This window comes from Sminthopsis crassicaudata, chromosome 1 (assembly GCF_048593235.1).
Source record: "Sminthopsis crassicaudata isolate SCR6 chromosome 1, ASM4859323v1, whole genome shotgun sequence".
Taxonomy (NCBI): domain Eukaryota; kingdom Metazoa; phylum Chordata; class Mammalia; order Dasyuromorphia; family Dasyuridae; genus Sminthopsis; species Sminthopsis crassicaudata.
Window position 1 is genome coordinate 633,597,588 of NC_133617.1, and position 13,983 is coordinate 633,611,570.

Genomic DNA, 13,983 nt, shown 5'->3' on the forward strand with positions numbered 1-13,983 from the left:
ATTTAGCTGTCTTTGGGCATGGTAGTAGTAGCTTGTAAACTAATTCAGAACAATGTTCAATGCTCAGGTAATCTTTAGTAAAATGTTTGACAAGAAGGATTTACTGGTTCTCATTTTGTTCATCTGTAAAATGGTCAGATTGGACTAGAAAAATTTTGGCTTCCTCCTTGCCACCAGAAATTTGAACTCCATGCCTAAAGCCACAGGGCTTTGAAAGGTGTGCTGTTGCCTTGTTTTCCCCAAATCTTCACTTGTATATGATATTCCAGCCATCTCCAAAGTACATCATCTCACCTTTCCCTTAAACTCCTAGCTTTAAGTTATGTGTTCTCATTCCTCATTTAGGATGCAAGTTCCTCGAGGGCAGAGAATGTTTTGTTTACTTTTATTTAAATCCCTAGTGTTTATTAAGGTTCCTAACCTGTAATAAGTAATTAATAAGTGTTCTATGCATATCAATCTATTTGCAATCTTCCTATTATCTATCTAAGGTATCTAGGTGACACAATAGATAGAGTGCCTAACTTGGAATCAGGAAAACTTTAATTCAAATCTGGCTTCAGACTTATTAGCTGTATGATCCTGTGCATTTAACTCTAGGTACTCAAATTTCCTTTTCTGTAAAAATGAGCAGGAGAGGAAATAGCAAACTGCTCCAGTATCATTGTCAAGAAGATCATGAAGGTTCAGACATGAATAAAATGACTAAAACAACAATTCATCATCTTTCTAGGAAGCTAATGTATTGGCTCTTACTAGCTCTATATCCTGTGGTCTTTTCAGTGGGACAGGCAAACCTAAATACCATTTCCCCCTGCTTAAGTTGTTATTATATTCAATCTTTCTTATGCCTATTGTTGTTTGTCATAATACACTTCATTATATGTTTTGGAGAGATTTCTTACTAAATTTTCTCAAATATCCCATTTTGAATGTTGTCTTCTCCCATTAGACTGTATTTTTTTTTTTTGAGAATATGGATTGTCTTTTTATTATTGTTTTGTTTGTGTTGCATTTCTATTCCCAGCACTTTGCATAATGGCTGGCACATAGTAAACACTTAACAAAAGCTTATTTCCTTCCTCCTTCCCTCCCTTCCTCTCCTTCCTCTCTCTTTCCTCTCCTCCCTCCATTCCTTCCTTCCTTCCTTCCTTTCTTTCTTCCATCCTTCCTTCCTTCTTCCCTTCTTTCTTCCATCCTTCCTTCCTTCTTCCCTTCTTTCCTCCCTCCCTTCCTTCCTTCTTTCCTTCCTTCCTCACTTTCTTATTTCCTTCCTTTGTTCCTTCTATTTTGTGAATGTCAAGCCAATTGGCTTCAGAATCTGGAGATGCAATTCAGAACAACAACTGTGGTCTGTACTGATTGCCTCATATGATACATTGTTAAACTCTGAGGGAAAAGATTGTTACTTTTTTTAGTCTAACATGGCTCCTTGTACACAGTAGACACATTAAATGCTTGCTGATTTGATTGATTAATTAAAAAATAAAGATGAGGCTTGAAGTTAGAGAAAACAGATTCTCTAACTCAAAGCCTCATCCTTATTTATTAATTTATTTATTTTACCATTTCTGATTTGTATGATTTGGAAAAATCACTTTCTTAATTTGTTTCTTAATCTGTAAAACAGAGGAAGTAGGACTAGAATATTTCTGTGGTTCTTTATAATTCTGATATTTTGTATACTATCTTGTTTGACTTTTAGAAATATCTGTTTACTTTCCCTATCCTATATCATTGTGTATTATTTATTTTGTATATATTTTGGAGTAGCTGCTTGGAACAGTAGAGTACCAGTCCTAGAATCAGAAAGATTCATCTTCCTTAGTTCAAATCTTTCCCCAGACAATTTAGCTTTATAACCTTGGGAAAATTACATGTCCTTATTATCTATTTCAGTTTCTTCAGCTCTAAAATGAACTGGAGAAGAAAATGGTAAATCATTCTAGTATCTTACCCAAGAAAACCCTAGTTAGGATCAGAAAGAGTTAGTTGACGATGACTGGGATTGAAAAAAAAACAGCAAAATATGTTTTGTATTTATTCATTTATGAACATTTTTCAGACCCCTAGTAGAAAGTTTCTTAAGGACAGGAATTGTCTTGTTTTTGTATTTGTGTCCTGAGAAAAATCAGTTTGCTATTCATAGTTTTGTCCATAGTTTGCTTGGTGATTTTCTTCCCTCTCCTTACCAATCACCACTGATAGGCCCACCAGCCATTCATATGAATCATCAAAACCCTGCTGCCAAGCTTCAAGATGAGTGTAAATAGGAAACAATAATATAATTAAAATCTTGTGTATTAGCACATAGGCGGAGCATCTTTTCAGATTTATATAGGATCTTCCTACCTGCTGTTCATAATTCACAGTCTGCAGCTATTATTGGAAGAAAAAAAAACTTATTAGCCCCCTTCATCTGTTCTCTGCTTTCAACTGACTTTCCACAAAAGCTGCCAAAAAGAATTTTGGGGAAGCTTTTTCTTCATCCCTCCTCCCAACTGTACTCCCTAGAGCTCTAGTTTGAAGGCCTTGGCTGTAAATTCTCCCCTTCACACTCCTGCCTGACAGGTAAACAGTGTGAAAACGGTTTCAGTCACTATTTTGAGCATTGGTTTTTAATCTAAAATGCATCCCCTGTCTGGATAGGAAAAAAAGTTTAGAAATTTGCATTTTTCCACTTAGATCAACTATTTGAGAAAACAGCCCAGAGCTGACAAACACAATTGACCAATAGTTCTCAAAATTTTTTCTACAACTTATCAGAATGATGAGAGAAATTGTCTAACAAGTCCAATTTCTGTCATGGCCATGCCAGAAGGCACTTTGTTGGTGGAGATGAGGAACAGCCAAAAATACTAATTACAATTATGAGCTCACATGTTATCTTATACAGTAATTGAAAAAGTACTTTCATCACCACCACTCTGTGAAGTAAGGATAATAATCCCCACTTTGGGGAGGAGAAAACTGAGACCTAGAGTGATGAAAAAACTATCCAACATTAGTAAATATCAGCATGAAAAATCTGTATTCCAAAATCATAAGGTTCTTTTCTCTTCTTCTGGTATGTGGTGACTGTGATGAGATTATCTCATTATCTCACAGTATAATACAATAAGGATTAACACCACCACCACCACCAACAACAACAACAACAAAAAACTTGGATTCAAATCCTATTTCATATATTTACTAATTATGTAACCTTAAGCAAGTGAATTAACCTCTGAATGCCTCATTTTATAATGAGGATAAAAGAAATTAACAGTGAGAATAAAATAATGTAATAGAAAATAAGCTGCTTGTAAATCATCAAGCAATTCATTAAAATACGAGTTGTTATTATCTTTTCTTATATCATGGTGTTAGAAAAGGGATATTGGGTATAGGGTACTCCCCAAGGCATCTAATTGACTTTTCATCTCTGCTTAATGACCTAATTCTTACCCTGTTTATGAAAAAAAGAGACATTTGATAATGACCATTTCTTACAACACTATTAGCGTTACATTATACAATGTTCTTTTGATTTTGTTCATTATTTTGTGCAAAATTTTCCATGTTTTTCAAATATCAGTATTCCATCACAACAATATACCCCACCTTTATAGCCGTTCCATAAGTTAAAAAATAAATGACCCTCCATTTCATAAAGACCTTCTGGAATCAGGCCATAAAATGCTGGTCTTGAAACAAAAGCATGATATATTAATTCAAAATATTTTCCATTTGACCAAACTAAAGTCACATCAAATGGTGTCTCTGAGAATCCTCTGATTCGAATGTGAGATTAAGGTGGCCATTTTAGAGAAGTATGGCTTGGGAAGTCTGCAGAGCAGAAAATACATGCATCTTACCCATCTCTCTGATAGAGTAAAGGCCTACCTTGAAGACTCATTTAATGAAAAAAAAAATAATTGGATGAAAGTCTTAAGACAGGTCATACCCAACCTAGGCCAATATGAGGCAAAACTGAGAAATAAATAAAAATAGTTTTTAAAAAATCTAGTTCCCATATTCATGTTCCTTCACATTCTGTTTACTTTTAGGTTCTATTTCAGTCCTGCTTTCTTTAGCAAAGGATTCTCCTACAACTTCTGTGATTCCAGACTTGTCCTGGCCAAGTTCTCTCTCACTGTTACTTAAATGTATGGTATCCCATCCCTCCATCCTCAGGTAATGAGCTAAGCTAATTAATTAAATCTTTTCAGTGGATGCTAATGACAAAGTATTTTAAATGGTACCCACTTTATAGGCAGTTTTGATCTTGCCAATTTCAAGATGAAGTGGAAATGTGTAGAGAATTTCAGAAATTGTACAACTCTTCCAAGACTTTCAATCAATACCTCCCCCCGCCCCATTATTAATGTTTTCCCAACTGTCTACATTGCATATCTACAAAATAATTTACAAAAGCATCTATCCTGTATATACTTATCTGTGAACATGTATCATACTAGAATGTCAGCCTCTGGAGAACAAGGATTCTTTTTTATATTTGTATATAAAATATAAATATAAAATATAAAATTCCTAGCACAAGAGAGGGAGATTATCAATAAAACAGTTTAAAGAATGCAGAAGGAAATCAAAAAGACATTACAAAGAAACAGAGGAAATGTTACCTTGTTGAATTTAATATTTACTTAAAAATACTATGAAACAAAAGTAGAGTTGTACACATAATCCTTTTTTGTTTTTCTTTGCATTTTGAAATGTCTGTGTTTGCTAATTACTGCTAAGTTCATAATAGAAAAAAAGAAAAAGAACTAACATAATTAAGAAAATTCTGGTGGGTCTCCCACTTGAGTCCCTGTAGTAACATGCTATTTTATTTCCAATGCTAATTCACATAGATTTAACAACTATCACTTGGATGACCAAATGCATCTCAAGAAAAGTGTATAAGGATCGGAAATCATACGAGAATGAGGGTTGTTTTTTTTTTGTTTGTTTGTTTGTTTGTTTTTTGTTTGTTTTTTTTTTTTCTGTGCCATCAGATGTCACCTTTCACCATCAAAAGAATTGGAATCATGTTTGACAAAATTATTTAGAAGTTAAAAAAATAGGAAGAAAAGAAGACTTTTCTTTCCACTCTCTTGCTGAGCCATTCTTGAGCACTATATGCAAGAGCAAACAACAGAACTTGCTCATATGGAGCGCAAGGGAGGATGGTCATCTCCCTTGTTCAGCCCAGGTGGAAATACAGCTTCTCAGCTGTGCCACATACACATGCTCACCGTTTATGGTGACAGCTGAGAAACTGCCTAGTGTACAAATCTCTCCCTTGCTAGGGAAAGGCAACAAGACATATGAGAAGGCCACCCCTAGAAGTAACCCAGCAGCTTTGATTAGTCATTGATCACCTGTTGCAGCATTGAAGGGTCAGATCAGGAGTTACATTTGGTCTGGCCTTTTGCAATACCCATAAAAACCCAGTGGGGAAAGCCGGAGAGTGATGGCAGTTGAGAAAGAGGAAAGGTTGGGCGTATTCTGGACTGGGCTGTTTGGACCCTGCTGTTCCTGCCAAAGGTTGTTATAACGTTCCCTGCAGGTCTGTGTTACATTTGGCAGAGAAAAAACTGTTTGGGACAGGGCAAAAGAGAGGAAGAGGAAGAGGAGAAGTGTTGCAGATGAAAAACACTCCAGGATAGGAACCGGTAGAGGTGTAGGCTGAACACTAATGGGATCTGGCAGCTATATGGATAAGAGAAGCCCACTTTCCTCCTGCCAGATCCACCTCAATCCACCTGCCAATGAAAATAAAAACAGTCAATGTTAAACATGGGGCCCTATACCCTCCAGTCCCTCTCTTTCTTTCTTTTTCTCCCCCCACCCCCTTTTAAGTATCCTGGTCTATTCCTGGCTAAAAAAAAAAAAGTAGATAAATAGTTTAAGGTTCAGCCTTTGTTGATGGCGATCATCAAAGGGACTCAGATATGAGCTGATCCCCACTACTTTTCTAAGGTCAAGGCTGACATTCTGATAACTAGTGAAGGTGCTGAGCTCTGTATTACCCATAAAGAGAAAGTATGAGATAGCCATCTGCTTCTCAGTCTTAGAAAAAGAAGCTAAATGGGAAGAATGTCACTCTGCCCAAAGGTTAGAAACCCTTCTTTTAATTTAAAAAATTGTGTCTTTGGCAGACTCTAGTTAATGCATTACTTGGGTCTGTGCTTTCAATATAATGTATATTTTCAAGCAAGCCTTGAGCTTATTTTGTTTAGTTTTGTAGATTTTTGTTTGTTTGTTTTGCTTTTCTATCTTGTCCTTTCTTTTTTTCAATATACTTCAAAATATCTTTCTAACAATACGTTCAATGTTACTTGGAGAGTCACACACAGGAAGTTCAGGGTTTTAGGAAAAATACCAATTGCCAATCCAGAAAAAAAAAACAAAAAACTATGCAATAAATCAGTGTGTTAGAAATAACATTTTTTTTTTTTTTTGGTCTTTGCTACCTATCAGCCTAGGTAAGCAATTGAAACAGTAGGTAAAATGTTGTCAAAGCTCTCAGAATGAATGATATTCATTTTTAATGAGAAACAACTGAGGTTGAGAGAGATTAAACAAAGTGACTTACTACTTATGGTTAGCTTCAGTGTGAAGCTAGGTTCTTCCTGAGACTATGCTAATACTTCCTTCACAATGACACACTCACTCTTAAGTTAGCAAAGAGTTCAGGTCCATGGTGATTATCAGAAGCTATTCACATAGTTACCAGGCAGGCAGAAACAAATTATGCAAGGTAGAACTTGAGAGAGTTCAAGTCCTGAAAGATATCAGATTCATAATTCAAAAGTCCTAGGTAGTTAGGAACTAGGAGCAAAGTAGGATGTTACCTATAGTCTTTCCCTAATAGAGATCATCCATCCAAACCTTCTACCTTTCCACAGTTGGTCAGTATAGATAGGCAAAGAATACTTCAGTTATTGTCTACTTCAATCATAGAGGCAGCAGTGAAAAGTTAAGTTTGTTATGGTAGGTTTTTTTTGTTTTGTTTTGTTTTGTTTTGTTTTGTTTTGTTTTTTGGTATAGTTCACTCCTAATCTACTCATGATGAGAGTTAGGTAAGGGGTACCTAGATGAAATTAGAGTTAATTGAGGTCTAGTGGCAGGTTTGGGTACAGGGAGTCAAATTGAGCTCCCCTGCAACCCCTTTGGATTCGGTGCAAGGATACAGAGTTAAATGAGGTCTAGTAGCAGCGCAAAAGTCCCCTGTAAAGGAATTTACAGACCCGAAAACCTAGATTAATAAAATAAGTTTATTTGGGGTTTGGAAGTAAGAACAAAGGTAGAAATACACTAGGGCCAGGATTGGTGCCAGGCAAACAGGAACCCTTAACATGGCCGGCGGAAGGATGATATGTTTGGGGCTCCTGCAAAGAGTGGACTGCAGTTTCCCTCTTTTATAATGGGGGGCTTTTGGTGAAGGGGCCCATGGGTGGAGTCCCATGTTGGCTAAAATTGAATGCAATTCAATGGGTTTTTAGATAAGGAACTGTTTGTGCTGGGGGTGGGGGGTGGGGAAACCTGAACAGATCATTAGAGTGGGGATTGGGACAGCTCAAGTTAGCTCAAATCCGGTGGGGGCAGGGAAAACCCAGATATCTCCCATTGGGATTCATGGGGGCTGGGAATTAGAAAGGAATCTTTAACCCATATCACTATCATTGCTTTACGCTGGAAATTTAATAAATGGTTAAGACTCCAAGGGCTAGTCAAGTTTGACATCGTACATGCATTAAATTAAAAATAAATTAATTATATGTGTGTATGTATGTGTGTGTGTATATATATATATGTATGTATATATACATTCATATATGTGTGTATGTGCTGACAGCAGCATAGCTAAGAGAAGCCCACTTTTCTCTTGCTAGATCCACTTTAATTCATTTGCCAATACAAATAGAAACAATCAATGTTAAAGTTAGAGCTCAATGGCTTTCAGTCTCTCTCTTTTTTATTGTTTTCCCTTTTTGAAGTCATTTATATAAATGTTTACATATAAATATATACATATATACACACACACATATATGTGTATGTGCATGGATAGATAGATATCTTTTGCTTTACATATTCTATGGTGATTTTGGGGAGATAGATTAGACCAAAGTCACATCAAATGGATTCCACACCAAAGTCTTGGAAGAGTCCTCAAGGTTTGAAATTTCTTTTGTTACTGAATAAAACTTCCTGTTTCTTCTGCATTGGCCTATTATCTTCCTCATTTTCACTTCACATCAACTTTCTCTTCATTCAAATAAAAATTATTTCCCCCCAAAGAGCTTCATGAGACTGGTGCACATTGGAGCAAGGGTTCTTAATCTATTCTCTATATGAGTGGTCTTCTTTTGCAATTTGGTCATGATTATGGACCTCTTCTCAATATTCTTAAATGCATAAAATATATTACACAGTATTACAAAGAAAGCTAAGGCCAGTAAAAATGTAAATATTTCCCCCACCTGCATTTATAGACTCTCTGAAATCTATCTAGAAAGCTCTTGGGAGGTCTGTTGACCCCATGCTTGGGACTTCTGTATTAGAATCAACCCAGAAGTAAGGGAAGAGAGAAGGGGAGAATCCAGGCAATGGGGAGATTGAAGGTTAGTCGATTTCATTTGCAGTAACATCAAGGATCCTCAGAGAAGAAAACAATGCTTTTTTTCCTGACCTCTGGACTTCTTCTCTTTACTGTAATAATCATCTTTGCCCACCCACCTTCATTCTGTTCCAGAACAGACTCTTATGTTTGACCACAAGTGCTCAGATGCAAAGCAGACTTTGAAAAACCTCCTCCACAAGGCTGTACTCAATCATTCAGTATTAAATGAGACATCTAAGAATCCTGCCATTCACTGTTTCTGTCATGTTTTTTCAGCCCTTTGATGACTCCATTGTTGTGTAAAACCACCACAATCCCATTACCAGCTGGCAGATGATCAAATGATAATTAAACCAAACACAAACACTTAAATAGTTCAAGGAATGACTGAGGTCTCACTCTGGGGCAATGGAGATTTTCTGATACCCTATCTAAAGCCCAACCATCACAATACAAACCTTATTTTATTTTATTTTTTCAACATTGAAGAACTACAGCAGAATCGGCCATCATGTGCCAGTCATTTAGCCCTGAGTGCTTATGACAAAGACCCATCAGCCTTTATTTTTCCATTAATAACTTCTGTCTTTCAGGAACCACTAAATTATGCTAGTGCAGAGCATTGCTGTCCCCCACGCCTTTCCCTCCAATGGTTTTAAAATGCCTGATCTCATTACAAGGTTGTCTTGTTTTGTCTCTGCACAAGTGCCAGAGGCTGGCTTGAGCAGAGATTCTGAGGACAGATGCTGCTTTGGGTCTAAGGAAGTGATTTTATCCCTGTTTCAATGAGTCATTTAACCATGACTTTTCTGTCACTCCCTTTTATATGAGCAGCCAGCTTTGATACAAAATCAGTTCATTGTGTCAAGACCAATGTTGTGAAGACTGAAGCAGAGATGAAAAGAGTATGTTTTATTCTTTAGCCATTAGACTGTATGCTTCTTGAGAGCAGGGACAATATTTTTGCCTTTCTTTTTTTTGTCCAGAACTTAGCCAAATGCCTGATATTTAGTAGATTTTTAAATAAATGTTTGCTGACTTATCCTCAAGGTACTTTGTTTATCTTTAAAAGGATTTTTATTTTTCCAAACACAGGCACAGGCAAAGATAGTTTTCAACATTCACTTTTGCAGAAATCTTGTGTTTCAATTTTTTTCTTCTTCCCTCTTTTACCTCCCCTCTCCCCAAGATAACAAGAAATCTGATTTAGATTTAATGTGCAATTCTTGAAAATATATTTCCATATTCATCATGTTGTGCAAGAAAAATATGATGAAAATGTAAAAAAATAGGAGAAAGAAAAAAAACAAACAAACAAGCAAACAACTTAAAAGTGAAAATACTATGCTCTCTGTGCCTGTATTTCTGTTTCTGTCTGTGTCTGTGCCTCTTTCTGTCTCTGTGTGTCTCTGTCACTTTGTAAATCAGTTATGTAGTATTCACATAGGTTTTAAGATCTAAGAAAGAATAAGAAATATCCATTTCTTAACACAAATTCTAACACCTGGCTTTGCCTTGTTTTTGGTCAGAGTTAAGCAATAAGACGCTGTTATATATTTTAATCTTCATCTTCCTCCCATTGTTGTCACATCATAACTATTTAGTATTTTAAGAATTATCAAAAAGCTGCACTACACATGAAAGCATACAATACATACAATGAATTTGGTTTCATGTTTCACACTCTCTGGCTGTCTCTTTGAAAGAAACAAATTGTATAAGGTGTACATTTCCTGATTACCTTGGGAGTTCAACACATTCTAATCAACATCTATGTGATTCTGCTGCTAGAGCCAAAAGGAAGACTCTCTGTAACCTTAGAGGGTGAAATGGAGTTTTGAGACACTTGGGGAAATGGGGATGTTGGATTGTGATATCAGGGAGGCTGGTACCAATAGTCTTCAAGAGTTTATCATCTTCATTCCTATTCTGAGGCTCTCTATTGGCAACATAGCAAAATGGGGAACTTAACTTCTAGACCAGGGTTACAAAATTGATCCTAAGACTTCTAGCTAAAGAAATGGCTATCATAACAGAAAGAAAAGAAAGAGAGACTGGCGAGACTCCATTGTGGAAGATCAATTTAATTCCAAGGTGTGTATGACTGGCAAGTTAACTTTCCTCAAAGATCCATATTTATGGTCTGTTGTGTCCTATAAGTCATCAATAAAATAATGTGCATTAAACTGTATCCTATGCTTCCTCAGATCTCAAAGATAAAATACATCTGAAATTTGGACAGAGATGAATCTAAGTTACAGTTAGTCATCTTAAATCCTTAAAGACATCTTCTGGGATAATTTATTTCTCTTTCTGTTTTCATTATCTCTCTTTTAGTGCGTTAATATGTTGTACATAAGAAACTGTGTGAGAGAGAAAAAGATAAAGAAATAGAGATAGAAAAAGAGACAGAGAAGTGCCCTGGCTCCCTGGAAATAAGGAGTATGAGATCCTTAATGAATAATTTATTTGAGAGATGAAAATGAGAAATCCATAGCCCTGATATGAAACTTACTCTTAAAGAAGTTATTCATGTTCTCTGATGCCAACACTATATCAAGTAGACTATGTTCTAGCTAAAGGTCAAATTCTGGATGATGACAAAATTAGTACATAATATGTTAGCTTAGAAGAACAAACAAATGTGCAGCTTGATTATTGCTAAATTGATACCATTACAATCAGTAATTACTAGCATTTTATGCATGAGTTTGACATCCTTCTACCCCCTAGTTAAGGAAAATAGCCTTCTCTTATTCCTTTTAAGCCTTTACATTGCCCCAAATTCACAGATGGATGCTAGGTTTAGTGTGTTAAGGTGAATGCTGACCAGAGTTTGGACCTTAGCTGAATGATCACAGGATCCCATTTTTACACAAGTGTCATTTTTTACAGAATATGTTTTGCCAACTTTTAGTTTAAGTTGTGTCTGATGTCTAGTAACTTTTAGTGTTTTAATTATCTTCCACTCTTTAAAAATGTACATTCAGTACGAATGCTTCCATTGTGCTTTAGTCAAGTTTCCTGTTCAACAATCTCACCAGATGTAATACAGATGAATCTCATTTTAATGAATAGTATTTTTAACACCCATTTTGACATAATGAAGCTATTTTCACATTTCCGGTTACAAAGTGTCTTGGAACCTAAAAGATTAGTGGATACCTTTTCCAGAATTAGGGCTGGAAAATAAGCACATGGTGTTAAATTGTTTATAAGTTAACAAAACACAATGAATTACTCTGTGTAATAAGACATCACTAGTTTAGCTTCAACATGGTAAATTACAAAGGGATGTTCTAGTCTTCAATGTTTTCCTAGAATTGCATACAATTCCCCTTCTACATCTGTTCATGATATCTCTTTGTGTGTCAGTGCTCTGCACATAGCTTAGAGCTCTTGAACCAATAAAGATGAGGTATGATTATACCATGATGATCTTAGTCCTAAGGAAAGTCTTCCAAAATCTTTCTTCCTAATTATAGCAACATTTACAAATCCCATAAAGTCTTTATACATGAAAAGGAAGTGCCTTGATTTTGATCCATTGGCTAAAAATGGAACTTTTAAAAATATAGGTATATTTATCTGTAATTCTAATTCATCTACATATTTAAATGATGCTTGATCTCCAAATTTGCCCAATATGTCATTTCCTTGTAACATGTCTTGTGTCATACATTTACATCATACATAATGATTTTAGGCTTTAACCTCATAGTTTTCAATTGTGTCAAGCATCCACATGACAGGAAATACAAAACATCCTCAGAAAGTGTGATCATCATTGTCACTACATTCTGCTTCTCTGTAGCATTTCATAAAGCAGTGGGGACAGGTGACCAAGTGAACCTGCAGCCCTGCTCACTAAACCAGAAAGAAAAATAAGACTCCTATGAAGAAATTGCTGGATAATGTGACATTCATTCAGACAGTTTAGGTATCAGTATCTCTTAGTGTATGTAGAAAAAGCTTAAGGATGTCAAAAACTTTTTAGTCATCTCTTTTATATTCAGCACCTTCCTGACCTATTTTGACAAATTCTTATGATGGGAAAGATAGGTACAAAGAAAATGCAGAGGTGCTGTTTCTTAAAGACTTTCAAAGAATTGGTCCTGGAATCTCATCTTATATATAAATTATGGCCAGCTAGGTATAGATTGAGGATATAGTGCATTTGAGAAGACATACATTTATAGGTTGTTTTTCTTGACAAAATATAAGCTTCTTTGAGAGTAAGAATTATTTCAGTTTTGTTTTCATGTCCCTAGAATATAACACAGTGCCTGGTAATAGATGTTTAAATAATGCTTATTGAAAAATAATCTCCTCTCCCCAAAGACTACTATTCTGTTCCTGGACTCAAGTCTCCTCTCTCAAAAGAAAATTAATAACATTTAAAACACTGATTCCCAAGTGACCTATCCTGAAGAAATTTTTAACAGCAATGCTGATTTTATTAGATGAATAGCAGTCTTTCTCCTTCCTCTGGCCAAATCTTTGTGAACCCTGGCCTGTCCAAGGATGCTTAGATCAGGTTTGTGAAGTCAAATCACATATACTTCCAACAAGGGGATGTTTATCAAAATTTCTGTGATCCTATTCTAATTAGTAGAATGGCTTTACAAGCTGCAAATGTGTCTGTCATTACGTCGAAAAATCAAAACCAAGGTCATGATAATGATGATGTGGATGGAATTAATTAATTTCACCCTATCTCCATCACAGTATGAGCACACTGTTTTTCAATTGATACCACCCCTTTGGAGACCCTCCACAGCATGAGCTCTGTATCTATGTGGCTAAAGCACAAAAAGAAATCAGTCTAGGCCTAAAGAAGTCCAGTGAACTCTGTCCCTTCTTGTTCCTTGCTTTTCATAAATGTTTGTCTCAGTGGGGAATTTGGATTTTTTTTTGGGGGGGGGAAACTTATTTTTTAAGAGCAAAGAAAGAAAAAGCATAGGCAATGGAAGGGTAAAAAGTTAATGACAATCAGTGGAATACAGTAAATTATAGACGAGCAAAAATTGTAGAGAGGGACGGAGAGCTAAGATTGGGGGGTTTGGAGCCTATCACTAGCATAGCAATTCTCATAAGGGAGGAATTAAATCACTTACAGATCTCAACCTTCTATCCTCTTGAGAAGGATTTCCTTTTTGACCTGTTAGTCACTAAATTGAAAAGATAGGATTAATTATGAGTCCTACACAGCCAATAAAAGTAGCTAGACTCTCTAGATTTCTAAAAGTGACAAATGCTTTTAAGAGGGGACAACCTATAGAGATGGAAGGCATTAATCTAAAAGGAGAGAAGTTCCAAGGAATTAAAAAGGTGAGAAATTTATGATTCCTGAGTCCTATGGGGCT

General features: G+C 35.9%; 1 protein-coding gene across 2 annotated transcripts in view; it reads right to left on the reverse strand.

Annotated features, from left to right (window-relative positions):
- The window catches only part of GLIS3 (GLIS family zinc finger 3), a 658,251-nt gene that overhangs the window by 314,108 nt on the left and 330,160 nt on the right, over positions 1 to 13,983 (reverse strand). The gene's annotated exons all lie outside the window — the stretch shown is intronic.